We start from the raw sequence: 24,418 nt of genomic DNA on the forward strand, positions 1-24,418 counted from the left end.
CAACCGATAAGTATCCCTTGGCTAAGCCAGAAGACTGTATAACAAAACAATACATAACAGAGAGCTTTTCAATAAGGTGGCTCTTAAAATAAAAGTACTTCATTTTAGAGAGTCTGTTCATTCTTGGTTAAAGGCTCTGGTCTCTGTCCACATTTCTCTTTATCGAGCACGTCATGAGAAATAACTTCTCTGACTCACGTACGTTTTCCAACTGTTGGGCCTAGCATCACGTGAGATGATTTACAGCGCATATATTTGGTCCGTGTGCTTCCTGGACCGTTGAACGAGTGCCGTAAAGGCTAGAAAAACTGCGCCGGTTGAAATAGAAGCGCTCCGTGAAAATGTCATAGTTCTCAGTCATCTATCGGTTATAAGTCCAGGGTCCGGACTTGAACCGTGGTCCACCTATTAGTGACCCCATGTCTATAATATATGTTTGAAGGATATATCAATATGTCAAAGTGATTCAGCAGTGAAAACAGGTTAAAAAGATAAAGATAGAAGCTATCTGAGTGACAAGAACTGTCAATCAAGAGATCTGTCTCAAGCTGATTCATCAATGGTGTTGCCAACAATGAGCCAAACCCAAAAAATCTGGGATTTAATTTCCTGACTTTTTTGCAATAATTTTAAACTAAATTTGCGAAAAATTCAAAAAAGGTCATTTAATTTGAGTTAAAAACACTTAAAGTGTGTAGGGTTTAGTAGCAGCTAGTAGTGAGTAATTATCCCTTCGCTCACCCTTCCCTTTCAAAGCATGTCAGAGACCTACGGTGGCCTTCAGGTAACGTAAAGATGTAATTGGCCCACGGTAGAGCCAGTGTTCGGTTTGTCCGCATGGGCTACTATTGAAACATATGCAATTGTTCCATATTATATTCCAAAAGATTGCCTAAATCTTACACACTTGCCCTTTAAATCATCAAATTCTAAAGGTGCAGTCAATGAAATCCAGTTCTCTGGTGGGACAAACGTCCGCCAGTAGGAGTCCCTGCTCTACTCTGGTGGCAAGCAACTAGAGTAAAGGACACATAAGGTGAACTGCATCTCTGTCTACTGTCACACAAGGAAACGAGCGTCTTCAAACTTCATTGTGACCGCTTGATACATTTGTCAATGTGGTATTTCATTAGGTGACATATTCAATTAATTTACTCTTGCTGCACATCAATCTTTGTAAACCTCATTTGATAAATCTGACACCAAACACACACACACACACACACACACACACACACACACAGCCAGCCAGCCAGCCTGGGGAAGATGACAGTTGGTGGATGGTTTGTGTGCATGCATAGCCCAAATGAAAATAAATAGGTCGGTAGGGAGCACAGAGGGCAGACAGTGGAGTGGATGGGTGCGTGGTGGGGGGACTGAAACACAGACAGGGGTGAGGGGGGGAGCTGCTGAGTGTCTGGGGTATAGCCAAAGACCCAAAGGAGGGGCGTGAGGGGGGTGGAATTACTCTATTCTTACATTTATTCAATTTCTGACCAATCATTTTCTGCATGTAGTGGACAGTATGAGCCATATATATGAAAACATATATTAATTTAGTGCTGACATTTGGTGTAGTTCACAGTTTATAATCTGGCATCTTAAAATGTTTAGAGCTTTTTAACGTATTGTATTTAGATATGGTATCACACCAGTGCTGACTGACGCTTCCATGCCATTGGCTGGCACTACCAGGCCCACCCATGCTCATATGTGGCTATGTGCTCATTTTACACGCCTTTTATCTGCATTTCTCTAATTGTTTGTATGTTCTGTATTTGCAGCACGTATTTATTGTGAAACTAGTGAACGTGTTGTACTTTTTCCAAATGTGACACTAAATGCATGCTTGTGGTCACAAAGCTGCTTCAGTGGGTAATGGTACGGTATAAATGAACTCGACAAGCTATTCTAGTGCTGACATTCTGTGTGAGCTATAAAAAAGTCTTAAAGGTGGTTTGATAGAAGGTGCACATGAAATGAAATGAACAGTGATCCCTGCAATGCTGAGTTGATTGGCGTACAGTTAATGAGTAAAAGAGTAATTTAGTGGAGAGTTTTAGAATCTGAAAGCTTTTTCTAAGACATTTATGCCTTAGGTTTGGGATTTTTAAAATGTAATTATATGAAAATTGTCAATGTTAAATATTTTCAATGTCTGCGCGAAACAAGCTAATGATATTAGATCTAAAAAGCTGTGTTGCTTCACCCCCGAAGTTAGGTCCAAAGTCCTGCCGTGACAAAAAGGTGCTCTGATGTCAAACTCTGGACAAGGTCAGTGAAAGCAGGGAAGGATGAGGAGGTGAAAGGTCAAGGTAAGTTTATTTCTACATCATATTTCAGGAACAAAAGTGCTTAAACATCAGAAGACAAAGTGCAAAAGAGACACATTATAAAAGGACATTTAAATACAATTACAGCTTTAGTCATTTAAAACCCAAGAGAATATAAAATGAAAACAAGCTAAAATAGAAGAAGGTAAAAATAACAAAAAAAAAACAAGAATAATAATTGCAATAAATGCAATTAAAGCAGCCAGTGGCAAACAGAAAAGTCTCCAGCCTTCATTATTGGAGAGTTGCAGTGGACCTGCAGTTTTCTGGGTGTTTGTTTTAGATATATGGTGCATAGAAACTGAACACTGCTTCTCCATGTTCACCTTTGACTCTAGGGACAGAAAGCAGACCTGTCCCCAGACCACCTGAGATGTCTGGGTGGTTCACAATGTAGCAGAAGATCAGCAATAAACCAGTTGGTGCTTTATAAACCAACAGTAGTATTTTGAAATCAGTTCTTTGATAGACAAGAAGCCGATCTAAAGAACTCAGAACTGGAGTGATGTGATCCACTTTCTTGGTCTTAGTGAGGAGAGCGTCCTGAATCAGCTGCGGCTGTCTCATAGATTCTTTATTAGACCAAGACAGCATTACTGTAGTCCGTCTACTGAAGATGGATGTATGGAAGAGCTTTTTTCTAATCCCGCCGAAACATACGTTCTTTAATCCTTGATATATTCTTAAGGTGATATAGGCTGACTTTGAAATTGTCTTTATGTGGCTGTTGAAATTCAGGTCTGAGTCCATGATTACACCGATAGATTTCTGGCTTGATTTTTGTTTTTTAACATGCCGATTGAAGATCTGCGTTGACTTTTAAACGTTCCTCTTTGTTTAATGGTAGAAATTTCAGGCACATCCAATTTTTGATTTGTTTAATACATCTAAAGTGTTTAGTACAGTGCTTGTACTGGACCATAGCCACCGGGTCATGTGGTTATGTAAATGTGTGTGTTATCTGCATAATTGTTGCAACTTATTTTGTTGTCTTTCATAAAACCAGGAAGCATATCAATATTAAAAGAGAAGAGGCCCCAGAATGGAGCCTTGGGGAACTCCACGTGTCATATTTATTCGCTCAGAGGTGTAATGACCTGTGGACACAAAGTAGTCCTCCAACCAGTTTAGTTGGTTATGTTTTGGTTAGTTATGGGCCTGTAATTCTTAATTAGTGATGTGTCTAGATTGTTAACTTTTAAGAGTTGCTTGATGTCAGCAGTTTTGAGGGCCTGTGGGAGGACACCTGAGAGAAGAGACATGTTTACAATTTGTAAAAGACCAAAAGGCCAATCCATTTGAAACATTTTTGAAAAAGCCGGTTGGTAGGATATCAAGGCAGGAAGAGGAGGTGTCAGAGAGGGATCCCGACAGGAGGATTTCAGATGTTGTATATTGTCCTCCAGATTTTTATGGTCGATTGGATAAAATTGGGTCTCTGCATTTAAATTGATTTTAGAGGGACAAGGGGACATCACATTTCCAGTAATAGATATGGAGGCACTGACTGCTGGTCTGATATTCTGAATTTTGTCCAGCTAGGAGGATAAAGCACAGATGAATTATGAAGAGCCTGTTGTAGAATGCGTGTGTGTGTGTGTGTGTGTGTGTGTGTTGCTTCAGATCCTCGAGGTGTTTTTTAAGTTGGGACCTGGACAATCAGTAAAGAGCAAAGAGGCTCAGAGGAATAATAATGGCACTCACATCAAATACGAGTGTATAAGAAAAGTGGGCAAATGAAAGTCCCTGGAAAATGGCCAAAATAAATGAATTTGAAATCCTTTCATGGCAACCACTCAGGGTATTTTACCTCATCTAACTTTTTGCATGTGACTTGACTGAAAGCTGGAGCAGGAAGAGAGCATCTGGTGACAAGACTGACTCTTTGATGGGCTTTACTGTCCCATCTTCATACATCATTCTCGCCATGAAGATGCATGTGCCTACATAATATTTACATAAAATTGTTTGAAAACGACCACTGTTTAAATTCATGTAAGACAGAAAAAACAATGACCTACATGAAATAAATGTGTTGAATACGTCATTGAAATTTAGACAAATTCCATTCATGAAAGACTGGTGTGTGGGAGAATCTGATGAACAGGTTAAATGTTAAATTCACCATTTATGGTGTTAACATGCTAAAATTTGCTCGTTAGCGGTGAACATGAAATGCAGCTATGGCTAGTGGGAATGCCATAAGTGTTACAGGTACCCAAGTATTGGCCACATATAAGTTTCACACTGTCACTAATCACAATCAGAACTCGTTATTGCCAAGTACGTTACACATACAAGGAATTTGACTAGGTGAATGGTGCATAACAATAAAGCACTCACTGGAGATATATTATCAAATTCTTTGGCAAAACGAGAAATCGATTTCAGACAAAAGCAAACAGAAGGCTCTACAATATGCCTTTAAAGATATATCTAGGATGTCAAGCTGAATAAAAACAGCGAGCTATTATGTGTGCTTTTTAAGTTAAAATGTCTACAAATAAGAAATTGCTTCCCGTGTTTCATTTATTTCATGAATTATCGCTCTGTCATTGCAATGCCTCTCTGAACACTGAGACTCACTGTCTGCCTCTCTTTGCTGCTCAAACGTACTCTGACTCAGTTTGAGCTGATTCTTCTCAATCTGAACTCGTTACTGAACGGTTTAGTTTCAGCATGAACGCTCATTATTTAACAGGCAAAAAAGAGTGTGAATTATCGCTGATTAATTAAGCACATTTCAGTCTTCCTTGAGGCACTGTGACTGAGTAATTACCAATTAGGAAGGACCTGCTAGCTCTGCATGCAGTCTGTTGATGCCTGTTGTCAGAAGATGACAATGTCTGTCTAATTGGTGGCACTTTGTGCGTTGCCTGCTCTGCTCTAATGACCCTGAGGCTGAAATATGAAATTATAGAGTCGGATCAGTAATCCATTACTCGACAGATTCCACTGCCATGCTGTCGCTCTCACAGAAAGTCTTTCACTGCTGTTACATTATGAGTTTTGTCTCCTGAGAATGATCCAGTTCATTGTTGATGCATTATGTTCCTGTTTTCCTCTTGCAGCAATAAGGAGGCCTATCAACTTCTCAACAAAACATTGTCAAACTTTTGTGTTTTCCCCCATTCTCACCTTTATTATGAAACAGGGCCTGTGGCTAACAGGCCCTGTTTCTTTGAAATATTGACTAATGAATAATATTCTGAAACAAATCAGCTAGCTCCATCCATGCCTGAGAGGATTTGGACTACACCAATGACTCTAGATTAAAAAACACACATTTTACAATTGGCTAACTAGTACATATAATTGCAGTGAATTTCCCAAGTTAATATTTATTTTTCATTTGTAAAAGAGTCTGTGAAACCACTGAGCATCCAAATGTGTTTATTGATTGACTGTCAAGCAAATTAAGAATAGCTCGATTGAATTTTTAAAAAACTGTTCCACCAAAATCCCATTATCAATTTAATGTGTGTAATGGTGATTCAAATAAAAGCAAATGTTACTTAAACAAAGCTTAATACATGAAAATCCCCATCAATTTCAAGCTTTAAAACAACTTCTAGCACTGCTTAAATGGAACATTCTAGAACAGGGGTCTCAAACTCAAATTACCTGGGGGCCGCTGGAGGTAGAGTCTGGGTGAGGCTGGGCCGCATCAAGTATTCCAAAAAAAAGTACAACTGATCCAATCTTCATTAATAACAGTTCAGAACATGAACAGTTCTTCAGAACATGAATGGGTTCTTCAGAGCGTGAACGTGTTCTTCAGAGCGTGAACGTGTTCTTCAGAGCATGAACGGTTCTCCAGAACATGAACGAGTTCTTCAGAGCATGAACGGTTCTTCAGAATATGAACGGGTTCTTCAGAGCATGAACGGTTCTTCAGAACATGAACGGGTTTTTCAGAACATGAACGGGTTCTTCAGAGCATGAACGGTTCTTCAGAACATGAACGATTCTTCAGAACATAGGCTTCTCTTGCCTACTCCTTGCTACCAGAGACCTGGCAGCGCTTCCTCTCACACAGCTCAGCCACATTTGGCTTGAGGGAGGAAGCAGTTGAGACCCTCAGTATGGCTTGAAGATACTCATCAGTAAGTTTGGACCTGTACTTTGACTTATTAAAGTTCATGGTTGAGAACAGCTTTTCACACAGATATGTGCTCCCAAAAAGGCACATGGTCCGCTTGAACATCCTGGAAAGCTCAGGGAAGGTGGGGGCAATTCTCTCAAAAATTGTCCAAGCTTGTCTGCTATTCCACTCACCTCCCTGAACTTGGCTTTGAGTTCAGAATTGCACTGCAGGTCAATGAGCTCCATTTGAAGCACAGGAGGGGCATCTTTCACATCAAAGGAGAAGGGGTCAGCAAAAATTTGAAAAGTGGCTCTGTGTGTCTTGAAGTCTGCAAACCTGTGATCAAATTCCTCCTGTAGGTTTACAATGGCATCAGCATACTTCTCACCACTGAATGGTGTGCCCGCACCCATGAGTGCCTTGCATGTTGGGAAATGGCAGAAGTTTGTCTGAGAGAGCTGGGCTTTCCATAACAAGTTTTGTGGAGAATGCTCTGACGTTGTCATAGGCAGCACTGACAAGCTGCCCTTGGCCTTGTAACTTCTTGTTCAGTACATTCAGCTCCTGTGTGATGTCAACAAGAAAAGCTAAGTCCATGAGCCATTTGGGATTACTTAGCACAGGAACAGCCATCCCATCCTTCTCAATGAAGGCTTTCACTTCTGCTCTCAACTCAAAGAACCTCTTCAAGGCGTTTCCCCTGCTGAGCCAACGTACCTCGGTGAAGTAGAGGACATCCTCATATGCTGACTCTATTTCCTCCAAAAAGGCGCGGAACTGCCGGTGCTTTAAGCCCCTGGATCTAATATGGTTGATGCATTTCACAACAACAGACATCACATTGTCAAAACTTCAGGCAGTTGCTGCAAAGGGACTGCTGATGGATAATGCAGTGCAGAGCAGTGGCCTCCTCCACACCCTCCTCTTCCAGTTTTCTTTGATCAAGTGCCACCAGTCCATTTTTCCTCCCTGTTATTCATGGTGCTCCGTCGGTTGTTATTCCAGCAAACCTCTTCCATTTTAAACCGGCATCCACAATGGCATCACACAGCTGGACTCCGCGGACATACATTGCGAGCTGCGCAGTGTCAGTGATGTCTGTGCTCTCATCAAGAGCAACTGAGAATGCACAGAAATGTTTGGCTTTCTCCCGCAGTTGATCATATATGTTACCTGACAGGTCAGAAATGCGCTCTGCCACTGTGTTGGCTGAAAGGCTGATGTTGCTAAACTGACTCTTTTTTTCCGGACAGACTATACTTGCAGCCTGTAACGTGCAAATTTTTATGAACTCGCCTTCTTTGAATGGCTTTCCCGCCTTGGCGATCATCTCACTCACCACGTAGCTCGCTTCGACTGCCGCGTCACTCGCTTTGCTCGCTTTCTTAAAAAAATCTTGTCACCTCAGTAAACATGTTTTAAGATCGCCGACCCGGGCCTCTCTCTCATCTCCCTGGTATTTTGTATACTCCTCGGCATGTCTCTTTGAGTAATGACGTTTGAGGTTGTACTCCTTATGTACCGCGACTTTCTCTGTGCATATAAGACACGTCGGAGTGCCCCGGTGCTCAACAAAAAAATATTCCGTCTCCCACTTTTCCTGGAATTGTCTGTGCTCTTCGCCAACTTTTCTCTTCACGGCAGGTTTTGAGAAAGACATGACTGGGACTGGGTGAGATATACTTTCCTTCCACTTGGTGTCACTCCTGAATCACGTTTCAACCAAGTGACGAGTTTCGCTAATTCACATTGTAAATATAAAACGCCCACAACGACTCGCGCAACAACTCGGCAAAAAGGTGCGCGTGAGAAAAAGGTGCGCGTGAGAAAAACGCGCGGGCCGCATTAACATTACACTTTTATGTTAGATAGGGGGCTGCACAATATCGGCTCGCGGGCCGCAACTGGCCCGCGGGCCACGAGTTTGAGACCCCTGTTCTAGAAAAAACACCAGACCATATGAAATAAACCTGAATTTTAAGACATTTTTATCATATGAAAATAGACATATTTATTATTGTTATTATTATTAATAATAATGCAGTTATGATTATTATTAATAATAATATTCATACTTGTTTATTGCGTCATTAATCACTTTATTCGTATGGACTTATCTTTATTGAATTTATTTTTGGATATTGTTTTGTTATTATGATATTTTGTAAAAGTAAACTGAAGCATAATAAAATGAAAAGTAAAGCAGAGTCTTCAGTGCAATATATTTTGCAGGGTGTAATTGGAGGGGTCTCTTTCTCTGCGCTGGTCCCCGGGGAGCAGGGGTGTGGAGCGGGGCCGCACCTGCCCCCTCTGTGCTTCACTTCCAGGCAGCCAAGGAGTCCACAACAAAAGGAGATGCAAACTGGCGCCGTCCAAAGACGGAGATGCTGCATCAAGCTGGCCGGGGGAAGCAAGACAAATACCGGAAGTTATCGACTTGCCTTCAAAATTAAAGCTTTTAATTTGGGGCTCTGCACTAGAGGACGTACGTATAATTAGGCCTAACCAGGTGTGGAGCCAGATGTTGCAAACATTCGGGTATCAGCCAAAACCAGGGGAGGGGATTCTATTCCTATTTACGGCAGCTATATGTACTATATTTCAAGCCATTTTATAACAATATCTTATGAATATCATATGAAAAAAACCCGTCAGTTGGCAAGAAAATAAATCTCTGTAGAGCCCACAAAATCTTTATTGTGTAAATTGTTCTCCAGCTGTCCATATCATTCTGAAACCAGAACACAACACATGTTGAGGATGATTATTTACACTTCAGCGACCTAAAAATAAGTTGTTTGATGTTACTATTTTTAAAGTTACATAACATACATAGGGAGGTAGGAATTTGGCATAAATAGCATTAGTCATCTTGAAACCTTTTTTAATACACTATGCTGGAGTAGAGTTATCAGAGTGACTGTTTAAATGACAAATTAAATCCACAATGTGGGCCACCCTAACTGTAAATCGAGGCTCCCCAACAAAGCCATGTGAATGTGGTCTTCCATACCCTGAATTGAATATTAGGCCAACAGAATAACATTTACTCAATTATATTAGACTTCTTTGGGTAATAGCATAGTAGTAGTAGAAGGCCATTGTGGTTTCAGATTCAGTATTTCCCCAGTAACATAACTTTTGCTCCATTCTTTTTGGTCCAGTCAGACACTAAGGGGAAATGACACAAAGTTGAAGGTATTTAAAATAAATAAATAAAAATATTCTGCGCTTTTGAAAAAATGTGGGGCCAGTCCCCCGCTCTGTTCCTGAACCTATGCCTTCTTTGATTTACAGTAAAGACTTGAAACAAAAAATAGTTTGATTGGTTTATGAATGTTTTTCTGCCTTTGGTTTGGTGCAGTGTTGTTTTTGCAGAAAATGGCTTGCCATTAACATTATCAGTTTAAAATAAACATCACGATGTAGAAATACTGATTAATTAATGTAGCTACGAACATTAGCATTTATGCAAGCTGGACGTTCAAGTGAGGACGTTTAAATGTTCAAGTACCGGAAGTACTTTTGCTATACTTTCGCGGGCTTGACACTGGTAAAAGGAGACCAGAAGGTGATCGAAAGAAAGCAGGGATGCGAAGGAGAGGAATAAATTAGAGAGAGAGAGACAGAGAGAGAGAGAGAGAGAAAGAGAGAGAGCTGGCTCGTCCTTGAATGCGGAGAAAAGGAGAGGGACAGTAACAAAGCTATGTGAATCGCGTCTGGGTCGCCTCTGTCATCTGAAACACGGCGCTGGTTACACCGACGTCGCGAGCAGCATCACCCAGCCTCCTGCGCATCATCCGCGGCTCCGTATCCGCAGCTGCCCGTGGAGAAGACGATCCGCATCATAGCAAGGTAAACAAACCCACACCTGTCACCAAACACCTTTATCTTTTGCCTCGTCTTATTTTGTTTAATTTACCCTATATTTTAGCACAATATGCGCTGAAAAACATAACGGCAGATGCGGGTTTTTCGGGATGTTGTTGAACGCTGTTTCCCCAATAGCTTCAGTGTGAGCGGGTATCCCGCTTATTGGTCTGTTTTGACGCAATAGCACAAGTGTCGGCTACCTCGGACAGACCCGGAGTAGCCTACCAGTACTTAACGGTAGAACACCTCTTTTCATGTAACGTTAAGGTGGGGGGCGTTACGGTAAACTTCATATTACATTTAATTGAATGCAGCCCATACGTAGGCTACACCTCTAAACATAATTGAGGACCGTTGGTGAAGCGAGCCTGGTCTTTGCTTCGGCTAAAACAAGTTCCATGTAGGTGAACTTCAACCTGGAATGTCTTTAATTCCTTTATGTGCGTGTATCGGTCATTTTACTGAAGTGGTTCAGGCTTCTGCTGTTTGCTGAATACGTCGAACCCTACATGTATTGTTTCCACGTAGTCATGCAACTCTATCTAATCTAATCATGCTACTCTACACCTGTGTTATACGGCCAACGCTAATTCCCATATTGTTAAAAGTCCACATCCATGCGCGAAGCATATTCAAATTTTGACGATCCATATGCATGCTGGGAACATTTCAGGATACTGTGTAAAATCTGGCAAATGAGGGTTCGTAGCCATGCAGAGGTTTGGCTCAGGTTTGTGCTGAGGCTCCTTTGACGGACTGAATCAGGAGGAGCAGTGCTTTCCAATAACGGGGTCCTTGAGTGCGTTCAGAGGTCCCGGACCGGAGGACCACAGCGTGGTTGAATGATGCAATGTGAAGGCTAGGAATTAGTGGATGAGTGACTAGGTAACCAGGTGGTAATTCAGTATTATCCTTGCCTCCATGCATACCAAAACTATAGATATTTCATGAATGATGCAAGTTACAACATTTCTTTAAGATCCGAGAATGTGCTTTCTATTAACACACACCAGAATTTTCCCCGCATGATTTCGAATACTAAACATATCTGTGCTGAGACTGTAATAGTTATCACAATTATTTTCTGGGAATGTCACCACAGGCACTTAGTTCGTGATACTGCAAATATATAAATATTGCATACTTTCACCAGTGGGCCAGAGGGGATATAAAGTGACTTAACAGACATTTATTTAAATGAAAAAATTGGATATTGCCACTCTAAAGAGACATTTCAAGTGTTTTGAAGAGGGACTGTATGAGGTACTTCTCTATAGTCGGTGTATTACCGACAGTAGATGGAGTTTGTAGAAACAGACAGGTGAGCAAAGCAATGAATTGTTGTGGACGGGGGCAGCATCAAAATGTATTTTAGACGGCTAAAAAAAAATCAATACCAGTTTAAGTGTATGCTATATTTTAGAATATTTTGAGTAGTGGCTTTGAAGAGAGCATAGATAACTGCTTCATTTCCCGGTTGGGGAGGGGTTGTCTGACAGCATGGTTTAGCGGTTAAAGTATTCTAAATTTAGCGTACTGCTCACTGCACATTTAAACATATTTTTTGAATGAACTAAATTATATGACTGTAATGTGATGAAGCACATCAATGCTCGTGTTAATATTGACATTTCTTACCAAATTTTTAAAAATTTTGTTAGGAAGACGCGATCCGTCACTTACTCTTAGAGATGCGTCAGTCATTCAGGTATTTATCCATTAGGCCTACCTCGTTACTGTCCAGGGAACGTTTTGGTTTAGGGTGAACTGAAACAACTGGTTACCGTCTCTTCAAACACTTCCAAACATATTTATCAATGCATTTTCAAATGTTTAGTGTTCACGCCCAGGGTTTTTTTAATTATATTCAGTCTATAATAACATTAAAAATAATGATAATAAACTTTATTTACATATTACACAGTTTAAAAAGTGCTTCACAGACATAAAAACAAAAATACACCGTGCAAAATTCAGGATCAAGCAATCACGTAACATTAATTAGCAACATCAGTATAAAAGGACAATGGGGTTAATACGGAATTTGCTCACTAGGAAATTATTTCGTACAGCTAGCAAACAATTTAAAGAAAGCACCGATGCTCCCTCAGAGAGTGAAATAATTGCTTGACTTCAAACAAAGCAACATCTATCCGACATATTTCAACAAAGATGAGCTATACGTTCTTAAGCTTATGGTAATATTCACATTTTCAATATCAGAGTGTTCTCAATTGTTTCACTTTGTTAGATTGCCCAATGTGATGCCTGCCAGAAAAAAAAATATGAAGGAGAAAATTCAGTATAACCCGTAGAGGTGAATAAACATTCAATTTAACATGTTGTATGAAGTCTTGTTGGTGTTAAGCTTTGGTTTGCATTCTAAGGTGACTCAGCCCTTCAAACTAGTCTGGATGGATCTAGTTGGCAAGCTGAAATGCACCAACAATGGTTTCGTATGTGTGTGGACTACTTCACAAAGTGGCTAGAAGTCTAGAACTAAGAGAGCTGAAGTAGTGACATTATGCATAATAGATTTTTTTTCAAGCATGGCGCCCCAAAACGTATCCTGACCGACCGTGGCAAAAAATTTGTCAACAAACTAAGTTGATTTCGGAGACAAGAGTTCGCAATTATTTAGTGTATTTTCACAGTATGATCATCACTGTATAATTGTCCAAAAGTACATTTGTTTTTGTCAAAACGCGTTGGTGGTGTTGTGGCAAAATGACGAGAAGAGACGGTGAATTGAAGTTGCAACCCAGTGGGAAGTGTTTTAATAAGCACACGCCAACATACAACGAGTTCAGCAAATCCAAACAAATCCGATGTATTACTTTTCACAGATTACTTTTATAGTCAAAATTCACCCACCTTTAAGTCACTTTCCACCAATCAAACCAGTGGGTTGAACCACAAACAGAGCATCCTGGTCTCTTCACTATGTCATGCTCTCCTGTCCTCGTTTGGGTCGAGATAACCTTTTCGCAGAACACACGATTTGTGTACGGGAAATGTTAGGACACACATTGGAGTGATAGATTACAATTTGTCTGGCGTGCCTTAATCTCTTCCTAAGAATGTTTTTAGGAACCAAATGTTCTTCCTGCCTAAGACAGAAACCACTCTTAACATATTCCCTATATTCTAGTTTAGTTATATTTAGTATATATAAATCTAAGCCAGTCCTTTTGTACTTCTCTCGAGCTCAGAGAAGGCCTCCTGAGAGGGTTTGTTTTAGGACCTGCGTATCATACTCCCAATGGAGTTCTTTAACCTTTTTTGCAGAAATAGCTTTATCATCAGCGCACAATCGCTTTATCACCAGCGCACAACAGTCGCTTTATCATCAGCGCACTACAGTCGCTTTATCATCAGCGCACAACCGCTTTATCATCAGCGCACAACAGTCGCTTTATCATCAGCGCACAACAGTCGCTTTATCATCAGCGCACAATCGCTTTATCATCAGCGCACAACAGTCACTTTATCATCAGCGCACAACAGTCGCTTTATCATCAGCGCACAACAGTCGCTTTATCATCAGCGCACAACAGTCTCTTGAGCTTGAGAGATTCAAGGAGCGCTCCGAGTTTTCGCTTACGGCCACATCCAGGCGTCTGGCAAACACAGTGCCGCGCACGGCTCTTCTACAGAGAGCTCTCTTTTTACAGCTGGAGATCAAATTGAATCATTTCAACATTTCAACTTTTAGTTTTTTATCCGCTAACACCAATCTGCGTCTCTCCTCCTCCGCCAAAGAGCGTGGATTCTGTTGAGGGGACCCCAGACACTCCCACCTTATCACACAAGCGAGAATCACGCTATACAGAAAGAAAGCTATGGTGAGATATGAAAATCTCCTACCTGATACGTGGCCTCTAGCGTGATTGTCGGTTGGCTGAAGAAGTGGAAGATGCCTCGGCCTCGACTCGAATTCACGTTGGGGCGCCAATTATGTTGTGGCAAAATGACGAGAAGAGACGGCGAATTGAAGTTGCAACCCAGTGGGAAGTGTTTTAATAAGCACACGCCAACATACGAGTTCAGCAAATCCAAACAAATCCGATGTATTACTTTTCACAGATTACTGTTATAGTCAAAATTCACCCCCCTTTAAGTCACTTTCCACCAATCAAACCAGTGGGTTGAACCACAAACAGAGCATCCTGGTCTCTTCACTATGTCATGCTCTCCTGTCCTCGTTTGGGTCGAGATAACCTTTTGGCGGAACACACGATTTGTGTACAGGAAATGTTTGGACACACATTGGAGTGATAGATTACAATTTGTCTGGCGTGCCTTAATCTCTTCCTAAGAATGTTTTTAGGAACCAAATGTGTTCAGTTCAATCCTAAATTATATGATGATTTTCAGTGTATGGCCGAAGCCTCACGAAAAAGCATTGATAAATATGTTTGGAAGTGTTCGGATAGACACCCAAGGTAACCAGTTGTTTCAGTTCACCCTAAACCAAAACGTTCCCTGGACAGTAACGAGGTATGACCTAATGGATAAAAACCTGAATGACTGACGCATCTCTGAGAGTAAGTGGCGGATCACGTAGCGGTCTTTGGATTTATTACTATTTTGCTCGACAGAGTTCGAATCCAGGTGGTTGCAATCTTTCCATAAATATTTTTTCTTCAATGTATTTCTCCATACGTGGCTTTGATGTAGTGCTCACTTATACAATCGTAATCCGCGTGATGAATATGAGATGTGGTTTATACAGTGCCTTGCATAAGTATTCACCCCCCTTGGATGTTTCATCCTTTTGTTACTTTTATACATGAAATCATGGTCAGTATAATTTGGCTTTTTTGACAAGAATTTGCAAAAAAAACCTCTTTAATATCAAAGTGAAAACAGATTTTTACAAAATAATGTCAATTAATTAAAAATATATATGGTAAAGTAAAGATTGCATAAGTATTTACCCCCTTCAGGTCAGTATTTAGTAAATGCACCTTTGGCTGCAATCACAGCACTGAGTGTGTGTGTGGATGTGTCTCACTCAGGCTGGCACCATCTGGACACCAAGATTTTTCTCTATTCTTCTTCAAATCAGCTCAAGCTCTGTCAGGTTACTCAGGGATCGGGCGTGAACAGCTCTTTTCAAGTCCAGCCACAGATTCTGGATTGGATTGAGGTCTGGGCTTTGACTTGGCCACTCCAGAACATTCACCTTGTTGTCTTTGAACCATTCTGTGGAGCTTTTGCTGTATGCTTGGGGTCGTTGTCTTGCTGGAGAATAAATCTTCTCCCAAGTCGTAGTTCTCTTGCAGACTGAGTCAGATTATCCACCAGGATTTGGCGATATCTTTCTGCATTCATGTTCCCCTCTACCTTTACAAGCCTTCCAGGGCCTGCTGCTGAGAAGCATCCCCAGAGCATGATGCTGCCACCACCATGCTTCACAGTGGACATGGTGCGTTTGTGGTGATGTGCAGTGTTTGGTGTTCACCAAACATAGCGTCTAGTCTGATGGCCAAAAAGCTAAATTTTTGTCTCATCAGACCAAAGAACCTTCTTCCAATTGACCTTGGAGTCTCCCACATGCCTTTGGGTGGATTCTTTCTACAGTGTCTTTCTCTTTGCCACTCTCCCATACAGCTTAGACTGGTGAAGAACCCGGGCAACAGTTGCTGTATGTACAGTCTCTCCCATCTGAGTAACTGAAGCTTTGAACTCCTTCAGAGTGGTCCTAGGTGTCTTGGTGGCCTCCCTCATCAGTCCTCTTCTTGCCCGGTCACTCAGTTTGTGAGGACGGCCAGCTCTAGGAGATTTAAACAAGTGCCATACTCCTTCCAATTCTTAATGATGGACTGAACTGAACTCTGTGGGAGGTCCAGTGAGTTGGAAATCTTTTTGTAACCATCTCCTGACTTGTACTTTTCAATGATCTTTTCTCTGAGTTGCTTGGAGTGTTCTTTTGTCTTGAAGTTGCAATTGTAGCAGGAATACCGATGAACCAGAGACTGGACCTCCCAGACAGGTGTTTTTATACTAAATTCACTTGACAAACATCAACTGCACTCAGGTGATCTCCATTTCACTACTTGTGACACTTGTGACATCAACCAGCTGGACTTCTGTTGAATTAGGTCAGTCACTTTAAAGGGGGTGAATACTTATGCAAACGCTTATTTTACACTATATATTTTTAATTTATTGACATTAGTTTGTAAAAATCTGTTTTCACATTGACATGAAAGAAGCTTTTTTTGCAAATTCATGACAAAAAAGCCAAATTATACTGACCATGATTTCATGTATAAAAGCAACAAAAGGGGAAAACATCCAAGGGGGGGTGAATACTTATGCAAGGCACTGTAGATCTCCAGCAATATGTTTGTGAATGTTTGACGAATCTTGCGACAGAGACAGAAAACAGCTGCTGCGCACGGAGGAGAAACCAGTAGGTTCAAAAACCAGTAGGGACGTAACACCGGTCGCGGTCGATTCGTCCATGAGAAGGACTTCTTACTGGAACTGAAACGATGTACTGGGATTAAACTCTTTGACTCCTTAAGTGAACATTATTCGGTAAGTGACAAACTGTGTTTTTTTTTTACATCTGCAGTAACTGTTCATTTGTCTATCGTGTCGTTATTGTGAATAAAATGAATGGCTGGCGCTTTTGTTATTGTTCCGGGTTCAAAAGGTCACACAGCCCGTTGTCTGTTATGTGAGTGCAGTCCACCGAAAAAATTATATTTCCCACAATTTAAGCTTCTGCATTTTCCAAATGCACTAGTATTATTCGTACCAAACGGTTTAATACGAATACGTGTATTGTTACACCCCTAGAAACAAATAACCGTAGCTCAGTAGGACAACACAGAAGGCCCAGGTATAAAATGCATGGCCCGCCACTGATTCTAACATTACCACCATGTTATCACGCTAACGCTACCACCATGTTATCACGCTAACGTTACCACTATGTTATCACGCTAACGTTACCACCATGTTATCCCGCTAACTTTACCACCATGTTATCATTCTAACATTACCTCCATGTTATCACGCTAACGTTACCACCATGTTATCATTCTAACGTTACCACTATGTTATCATTCTAACATTACCTCCATGTTATCCCGCTAACGTTACCACCATGTTATCACGCTAATGTTACCACCATGTTATCATTCTAACATTACCACTATATTACCCTGCTAACGTTACCACCATATTACCCTGCTAACATTACCACCATGTTATCATTCTAACATTACCACTATGTTATCATTCTAACATTACCTCCATGTTATCCTGCTGACATTACCACCATGTTATCCCGCTAACATTACCACCATGTTATCACGCTAACGTTACCACCATGTTATCATTCTAACGTTACCACTATGTTATCATTCTAACATTACCTCCATGTTATCCTGCTAACGTTACCACCATGTTATCCCGCTAACGTTACCACCATGTTATCACGCTAACGTTACCACCATGTTATCATTCTAACATTATCTCCATGTTATCCCGCTAACGTTACCACCATGTTATCCCGCTAACGTTACCACCATGTTATCATTCTAACATTACCACCATGTTATCCCGCTAACGTTACCACCATGTTATCATTCTAACATTACCTCCATGCAGAAGTACCTCCTAAAACCCCACTTCAAAACACCTGAACTATCCCTTTAAGTGTAAATGGGGCGATGGTCTTAAATAGCCTCAGTGTTATAAGTAATGTCTGGAGCTCTGACACATGAAAAGGTTTGAGTTGATGGATGGGGTCATCCCATCTTGTTCAGTAATCACATAGTGTGTTGGCACTGTTGCTATAGCAATGGAGGTTATGCACTGTCTTCATTTTTCCTTCTACTTTTAGTGTAGTGTTATAGGCCATAATAATAATATAATAATTGCATTGTACCAAAATACTGCTCTATTGAGTCACTAACACTTTGGTTCACTGCAGTAATAGATTTGTATTTATTTTGGTATTTGATCACTGACAGGAAGACGCACTTTAGTTTATTCACTTTAAAACAGACCACATTGTTTCCATTAACTGCTGTAGTATCATCGTATTAATATTGCACTCACTCTATGTACAGTACATGCAGTCAACCTGAATCAAATGAGTCATAGTTTAAATTTCAGTGAACAGGACAAGTCAGAGAGACTTGTCAGATTCTCCAAAACAAAAGTCAGTGCTTGTGAAACACTACTAAAGAGAAGCGAAGCTGGGGAAGACGTGTAGAGAGATGTTATGAGCTTGCAGCTGTAATTAAGAGTTTGGCAGAGCGTGATAGTTTAATACTGTGACATGATATTCTGTCATAAAGCTGCAGGGTGTCGAGCTGGAGATATGAAAGGTGATAGTCTCTGGCTACATTTAAATGGACTCAATACTCTTGTTTACTTTGTGACCCTTCTTGTTGTAAGTGAAGGAACCTGAAATTAAAAAAAATAAACTAGAACAAATATTAGCTGCATTAGCAAGATTGCACTTGAAGAAGCCACATCTGGAATTAAGGCAAGTCAATTAAATTAAATTAATTCAAATCATAACATAAGATATCACATTTAATTATAGTGTGAAATGAATGAAGTGTATGTAGGATACAATTGGTCCAGTAGATGTCACCATTGTGCATTGGGTCATGTAAACTATAGGTAGGAACTATCACTCAGGTGACGTGTTGCTGGACGGACGATCAAAAACAATGTTAGGACCGTTATGGAACAAACCATAACGGTCCAAACATAAGCTAGGTGAAGATGAAAGGTGTCGCTGTATGGCGATCGATGGACAATCGTTACGGGTTCTTGTAACGTTGACATGTTGAAGATGAAGAACATTAACACTGAGCAATAAATATCCATCCAAGGCAAAGCAGCAGAAGTTGGACTGTGTTGTTTCGTTCTTTAGTTCATTGTGGCGAGAGGAGAAAAGCTGGAAAGGTTGCAGGGTGCTAGGAAAGCAAAGCTAAGCTAAATAATGCTACTAAGTTAAGAAACGTGATGCAAAAAAAAAGATAAAAGCCGATGTACAATGTGTTCTTGATGATCTCGTCAGTTTGTGTGATCCATGGTTCTTTGATCGGATGTTACCTGGAGATGAAAAGGAAGCAAAAAGTATCTTTAATGATGAATTTATTTCTCATGTGAAAGAGTGGGTAGCATGCTCTGAACATTATGCCTTTTATAATGATGATGGTATTAAGCCAGAGGACAGAGTGTTTCAAATGTTGCTCGGTGTGCATACAGTAGGAAATGTAGCTTCACTTTCTCTGCAAGAGTGAAAGCAGAGTCCGACAGGGCTGTGCTGCTTGCTCGTGTAGCAGCTTTAAAGGAAAAGCATGCTTTGGAGGAACAAGCGCAAATGCTGAAAAGGTGAAGAGGGCAACTTGAGCTGGAAGCTATGCTAGCTGCACCCGCTGCTAAATTAGCAGCTCTCAAGGCTTTTTACCTTCAAAGTTTTCCCAAAGCATCACCGAATGCAATGAACTCCTACCCGGTGAAGGAATAAAGAAAGGCAGCAACTTCAAACAGGCCCAATACAATGGCAGAGGATTACATACCTGTAAATCTGAGCCAGCCACAGCAAAGTGAGGATTGGTCACAGCCAGCAAGTAACCCAGCACCTACTGCTATGCTGCCTCAGATGGATAGTCAGCAATGCACCAAAGGAGTGGACTGGTTAGGAAATACAAATCGCAAGACTGAGCCCTCGTCCAACAACCACATTTAATGTCTTTGCCAGCTAGAGCTATTCCCTTGTTTGATGGGGATCTCTCTTCAGGACATTTCCTTCATCAGAGCATTTGATCAAGGATTGGAGGCAAAGGTCAGCAGAGACGGTTGCTTATAATTACGGATGGGTATCGTTTGGGTTTTTTCCGATAATGGTGCTAAAACGATACTTTTAAAACGATACCGGTGCCTAAACGGTGCCTGAACCGATACTTTTTTCTTCAAATTGAACAATATATTAACTGTTTAAAGTATACTATAAATATAAATAAATACAAAACACTTGGCTTCAAACTACAGCTTCAAACTTTTTAACTTCAAACTATGAACAATATATTAACCGTTAACAGTTTACAGTATACTTAAATAAATAGAAATAAATACAAAACACACACACACACTCTGTACACACACTACAGCTTCAAACTTCAGCAATTATTTTGCAGAAATATGAGCATATTTGGTAAAATATGACACCTCTCCTGGCTTATATTGGCACCGATTTTCGGTACCCAATCCTAATTATAATACCTGGGACAGTTGACTAGAGGGCAGCTGCCACATGCAGCTGATCTTGGCAATGCTCAAGCAAAATGCCTGCTGTCAGAACACCTCGGCATGGAGTACAACATGCTACTGCATGAATGGTGAAGGTTCAATGCATCTCAATGTGTTTCCATGCTACTGCACATGGCTACTTTGTCATTAGTTAATAGAAGCATTCAGAACTCTGTCAGTCAGTAATCTGAGCTCTCTTTTTATTTAGAAAGTGCTTTTGAAAATCAGACTACAACATTCTCTAATATAAAAAGCTGCATCTTTTCAATAACAGTATCTGTGTGAGCCACCTCAGCACATCAACATTATCCTGCTGCAGTGCATTACAGGTGGGCTGAAATCTACTTAAATGGGGTTTTCACATAGCAGCTGGAAGACACGCCACTTCCTGAAAGCCTATGACAATTTACACCACATGAATTAGCCTAGCAGCTAGCGAACTTCAGTTAGTTACTTTTCCTCACCCGAAGCTCTTCTACTTTAATGTGGGTTTAGGTGACCACGGTTGATTTCAGCCTGCATGCGCGTTCTTTTCCATCCCAACATTGTTGAATCAGAAAAGCTAATATCGGTAGCGAGAGCAACAAGCTAGCAGACTGCCAAGTGCTATGTCTTCACTGGCTCCCTGTAGCATTTAGGATCCATTTTAAAATTCTCACTGTCACTTACAGAGCACTACACGGTCAGGCTCCTACATATGTGACTGAATTACTTCACCATTATTAAATTATCTGTCTGTCCCACGCACTCACCTTAAGACCCGTGGTGACCGAGCTTTTGAGACAGCACCAAGGTTGTGGAATGCTCTGCCGGCACCCCTACGCTTTTCAGATTCTGTGAATTCATTCCAGAATCAGCTCAAGACACACCTGTTTAGACTGGCATTTGACTAATGCATGTCCTAGGCCTGCTTTTAAACCATGTGTTAATTTTGTACTTTCTGTGTGTATGTAAATTATTGGCCCTTATATGGTCACATTGTGTTGTTTATGTTTGTAATTCTGCCCCTGTTAAGCACTTTGTGACTTATGTCTGTAAAAAGCGCTTTATAAATAGATGTTACTTACTTACTTACTATGTATGTAAGCTCTGCCCAAAGTTCAGCAGAGATCAGAGGAGAGAAACAAGCATGACGGACAGTCAATTATGTCAAAATGCTGTAAAGACTCACACTGAGCTGAAATGATACCAAACTCCATACTATGTTCTGTCACTGCATTGATGCATGATTCTGGCATGTAACACGTTGAGGACCATCAACAATAAATATCCATCAAAGGCAAAGAAGAAGCAGAAGTTGGACTCTGTATTTGGCTACACGCTACTACGGCAAACACGTTAATTAATGAATTATTAATTAGCCCGTCTATGCAGCCCCTCTGTGGCTTTAAGTCTAGCTCATGACGACACAAGTTATACCAAGAAAGTAGCATTTCTTGGACCAGCCATATTTTGTGAAAAAACACTTGTATTCCATCTTATCCAGAGTCAGAGCTGTCCGTTTTCATCTCTGTACATCCAGTGAATGAGACTGCTAGCTTAGTTCCATTAAAAATACACATACTCCAGAACCTGTTTACTGTTCAGTGTATTCCATTAGTTTGTAGACATTCTCGCTGCTCCTGACATCAGAGTAGTCCTCGCTCTGTTCTCTGTATTGCCTTCAGATAGTCAGCAGGTGTTTAGAAGAACAACGTGTAGTCTGATGTCAAACTGGTGCTCATATAGTCATCCCTCCATGTGTGATTACCTGTGAAAAAATAACAGCAGAGAAGTGCATCACACTCAGCTAATGTTAGTAGTAGCCGCAGATACAGTGCTGGAAGTGAGAAGAAATAAATGCCAATACTCCCCCAAGTTAATTGGAAGGGTTTTGACTTAAAAATAAGCAATTTCACATAATTTTAGTATTAATTGCTTAACATGGCTCGTCTAGAATTTCGCCACATTGACTTTATGTTTATACTGTGTATGAGGCGTGGCGCAAAAAACGCTTACGGTGTGGTGTATTATTCATTTTAATCAATGAGTTATGAAACAGCCAGAGAACTTGAGAGATAGAAAAGAGTACCAGCAGATTGTGAAGGGTGCAAAAAGTGTCAACTTTGGGCAGGACGCAGATACAGATACAGATACAGAAGCATCAGTAATAAGCTGAACTTCGCTCATTATAATGTCTAAGTGTCGGCCGGTACATTATACATCTTTTATAAGAACAATGAGCTTAGGAAACTCAATATGAGCCCCATTTGTTATCTGGAGATGATGACTAGATCATAAGACTAAACAAGATAGTGAAGGCATGCTTCATCTGTCTTTTATTCCCTCTAAGTTCCCTTTAAATCCCTTGCATCAGTACAGTCTCCACGTCTCCATCAAGGCTGCTATCGATCCACGAGCTGACTGGACCAGACTCCATCTACAGTTCATCTGTGACACACTTTGAGCCTTCGCTAAGACCTCTCTCACTCATAGAGGATCCCTGTCAGCGTGCCCAGCAGCTCTTTGTGCTCTCATAAGGGCTGAGACCAGGGAGGTCAGTCCCTTCATCTCAGAGAGATTTGAGCTGAGCACCCTGTCATGACTGATGAACCTCTGAAGTGTCGGGTAGATGTGGAGATACGGAGCTGATTAGAGGGAGAATGCTTTGTCCACTTCAGAGAAATCATCCTGATAGCTGATCTGGGAGCACATCTGCTGACATTTGAAATTCCACAGTCAAATTCCACATTTTTGCATTTGCATTTGCATTAGTCATTTATGCTTTGGGGTGGCATTCATAAGTTCTGCCTAAAACACAAGATCAGCATGTGGCTGGGTACTTCAGTGCCTGTTATGTTGTTTAATAGTGTGTTGAAGCCAAATATAGCTCACAATAACTTCAGATCCAGCTGCAGTGGACCTCAGCAGTCACAGAGGTGACTAGTAGGAATTAGGAAGAAGGTGCAGGTGAAAACACACTTTTCAATGGTGATTAAATGCATCTTCTGAATCTCATGTAGGTAGTGATGGATTGAGACATGGGTCTGCTTTCCTCTACAGCTCAGTGTAAAGCAACACATATATGTTTTACCAACAACACCAACGTACAGTCGCCTACTTTTCTGCAACAACACACCCGTTGTCAGTTGATAATGCTTTTATAAGAATTTTCATTAATATTTTGTTTTGAAAAGAAAGTTGTTGGCATATCTAACCTATTTATTTTTAAGTTCTTGTTCTTTACTAAATCGGTGTTTGTACAGTAATAATTATTTACATTCTGCAACTGTTTCATGCATTCTGATTTATTCATATATTCTATAATTTACTTGGGCCAAGCAAACCAGCCTTCAGTATAAACACGATGACATTAAAATGTTATTTTTTATTGTTCTATTTACTCCTGACTGGAGAATAAGCTACCATAAACCTTTATAAAAGGCCCAGTCATGCAAAAAGAAAAGTGTGATATATGGTGACTCTGTCATATGGACACTCTGCAGATGTGTGTTTCTCTGTGAGTCAGGGATGACTTGCTGGAAGCCTCCTGGTGTCTGGGAAGTGTTGAGGCTGTAGATAGAAGCCTTCCAACACTCAGAGTCCAAATTAAAAATCAGTCAAGCGCTGTGCAGGAGAACATGCTGCAGACTGCTTATAGCAGGACAGCACTAGGAGCTAGTGCACTGATAATGTTAGGTAAGCTAGCGCTAGCCCACTGATGATACAGGGCTACACTTAAGTGTGAAGTACCATCCTGCTCATCGTAGATAACCAGAGGTTAGAGGTTAGTGTACCATGCTACTCTAAAACTTCTTACTGTCTTGCAGGGCCGTCGTTAGGCCTATTTTAG

At 40.8% G+C, this 24,418-nt stretch overlaps 1 protein-coding gene across 2 annotated transcripts in view; it reads left to right on the plus strand.

Moving 5' to 3' along the window:
- The first annotated feature begins 9,985 nt into the window (after positions 1–9,985).
- Positions 9,986–24,418, plus strand: part of cntn2 (contactin 2) — an 80,981-nt gene continuing 66,548 nt past the window's right edge. For both annotated transcript variants that reach the window (XM_031875543.1, XM_031875544.1), the window contains exon 1: positions 9,986–10,275. The gene's annotated coding sequence lies outside the window, so the exon portion shown is untranslated. The remainder of the gene's footprint in view (positions 10,276–24,418) is intronic.

Source organism: Anarrhichthys ocellatus, unplaced genomic scaffold, assembly GCF_004355925.1.
Source record: "Anarrhichthys ocellatus isolate YVR2014 unplaced genomic scaffold, GSC_Weel_1.0 scaffold92, whole genome shotgun sequence".
NCBI classification, from domain to species: domain Eukaryota; kingdom Metazoa; phylum Chordata; class Actinopteri; order Perciformes; family Anarhichadidae; genus Anarrhichthys; species Anarrhichthys ocellatus.